The 2535-nt window shown below is 57.6% G+C and overlaps 1 protein-coding gene across 1 annotated transcript in view; it reads left to right on the top strand.

Moving 5' to 3' along the window:
* The window catches only part of DSCAML1 (DS cell adhesion molecule like 1), a 95674-nt gene that overhangs the window by 54667 nt on the left and 38472 nt on the right, over positions 1–2535 (top strand).

The raw sequence follows: 2535 nt of genomic DNA, 5'->3' as shown, positions 1-2535 counted from the left end.
CCCGGGTTCAATTCCCTGTCAGGTACATGCCCAGGTTGCAGGCATGTGATCCCCAGTAGGGGCATGCAGGAGGCAGCCGATCAATGATTCTCTTTCATCATTAATGTTTCTCTCTCTCTCTCTCCCTCTCCCTTCCTCTCTGAAATCAATACACTGTATTTTTTAAAAAAAGAATAACACCTAAGTTTCTGGCACAACATGAGTCAGGGAATCCAGGAAGGTGGTGGGTTTGCAGGGTGTATGGTCAAGACTTCTGTCCTGGACATGTTGAGTGTGAGCTCCAGGGTCTGGAATTCAGAGGAGAGATCCGGGCTGATGAAAATCCGTGAGTTACCGTGTACAGGAGGGCATGGAGTCATGGGCAGGTAAAGCATAGGGAGTGTGAGAAGGAGGGTAGAGGATGGACCCTGTCAGAACTGACCGTTCATTAGTGGTAGTGGAGGGGAGATGCACCGGCAAAGCAGACAGCAAAGAAATGACCCAAGAGATGAGAGGAAAGCCAGAGGGTGTTTTACTGGGGAGCCCACGGGACCAGATGGAGGGGCACACCGGGGAGGCCAGGCGATAAGCCGCGAGGCGCTGAGGGTCCCCTGTGCTGCGGACTTATGGCGCTGATGTCCATGCAAGGTGAGGAGTAATGGTGAATGTTTACACTGCCCTGTGCACACCTGGCACATCGCAGGTGCTTGGCAAATATTAGCACTTGTTTTCCTACCCCGTCGTGTTCAAACACATCGTGTGGGTCTCCCCCTCCGCCGGCACTCATCGAATGAGAATACACTGGCTCTTGGTCAGTTCCCCACGTACCAGCACGGCAGATCAAGTAGGACGTGTGAGCTGGCACTGGCTCCCAGGGTGCCACAGAGAGGAGCGAGCACCTGCCTCCACGTCGCTGGCCCATCCCTCCCAAACCAAGAGGTGCCCACGGCAGGTCATAGCCTGCACACGTGCGGTTCTGCCTTAACCTGCGAGCCTCAGAGCGCCTCTCCTGCTGGGGGAGCGGCGGTTGAAGGATAAGGCCAGAATGTGTCTGAGCATCCACAGCCTGACACGCGTGACTTCGGCTCACGAAACCAAAGAATTAAATGCAAAGCTGCAGAGGGGGCGCTGGGCGATGCCCGCGCAGGTGCTGAGCCTGCAGCTGAGGGGTGTTTTGGAAAAATGAAGACCTCAGTGAACCAGAATCTGGAAGAACAGTTTCTTCTGGTGCACGGCTCTCCTGCTTTCGCAGGTGTTCGCCTAAATAACCCTCTAAAACTCGTTCTAGAAAGTGCTAGCCTTCTTTTCTGGCTGAGAGATGAAACTGTGGTGAACACAGTGTAACCTTTTCTGCTGAGAACTTTCAGGAGCCTCTCCTGTGGATTTAAAAGGCCTGGAAACTAGACTGCGCGCCGGCGTCGGGCCAGCCTGGGAGACGCTGGAGCCCTCCTGTCAGCTTGTTCTCTTGCCCTTTGCCTTTTGTGCTTTTCATGGTGAAGTGCCAATAAAGGAATCCGGTTACGAACCCCCGGGTGGTAGGTCCTCACTTGGGCATCGCTGTAACTGCACCTCCTTCCCGTTTTCCTCTGGAGCCCCCGAGTAGGTGCATAACAAAAACACGTTGAAGGAATGACCGCAGCCCGGCCGGCGTGGCTCCGTGGCTGAGCGTCGACCTATGAACCAGGTCACAGTTTGATTCCCGGTTCAGGCACATGCTGGGGTTTTGGGCTCGATCCCCAGTGGGGGGCATGCAGGAGGCAGCCGATCAGTGCTTCTCTCTCATCATTGATGTTTCTCTCTCTCCCCCTCTCCCTTCCTCTCTGAAATCAATAAAAATATATATTTTTTAAAAAGGTGACTGCCTTCCTCTCGAGGTGCAGGCGCGCTGTCCCTGGGGCCCTGGCAGTCATCTGGTATTTTTCACTCGCCGCGGTTTTGCTGAATGTTTGCCCTGGCACGGGCTGCCAGCGCCCCCGGTAAATCAGGGACAGGCCAGTCCTCTCGCTGGCCTGACCCTAGAGACTCCGAGGCCCTTCTCCTGCTGGCACAGGAAGAGGTGAGGTCGGACGGGGCACCCTGGCACTAGGTCTGTCCCCCGCCAGACCCGTCACACCCAACACCACCCACGAGTGCGCACGGGAAGGAAGTTGGGAGGCACACACAGAGGGGGGAGGGGGATGCGTGGCTGCGCCCTCTGCAGCGGGACTACTGGCCGGTGGGGTGCTCCCGTTCAGACAGGCCACTGTGAGCTGTGAGAGGTGAGTAAGAAGGGCCCCGCCCAGTCAGGCCCTCGGGGACAGCAAGCAAAGGGTGGTCCTGGGAGGCCCTCCGGCAGCGCCTCGTCAGACCCTGTCTGAGGTTTGAGTGGGGAGGCCAGCCCAGGCCCGAGCAGAGCTGGGTCTCGGCCTCCATCCGTGCACTGCTGCTCGCATGCTCCGGCGCTCCCGGGTCTCTCGAGCTTCGTGGAGCAGACCCTCCCTCTCGTAAAGGTGCGGCTGTGCCCCCTCGCTGCAGTGCTGCTGGGAGCCGGACCCCTCCTGGGCATCACACTCCGGA

Source organism: Myotis lucifugus, unplaced genomic scaffold (assembly GCF_000147115.1).
Source record: "Myotis lucifugus unplaced genomic scaffold, Myoluc2.0 scaffold_448, whole genome shotgun sequence".
NCBI lineage: Eukaryota > Metazoa > Chordata > Mammalia > Chiroptera > Vespertilionidae > Myotis > Myotis lucifugus.
This window is presented reverse-complemented; position numbering and strand designations above follow the sequence as displayed.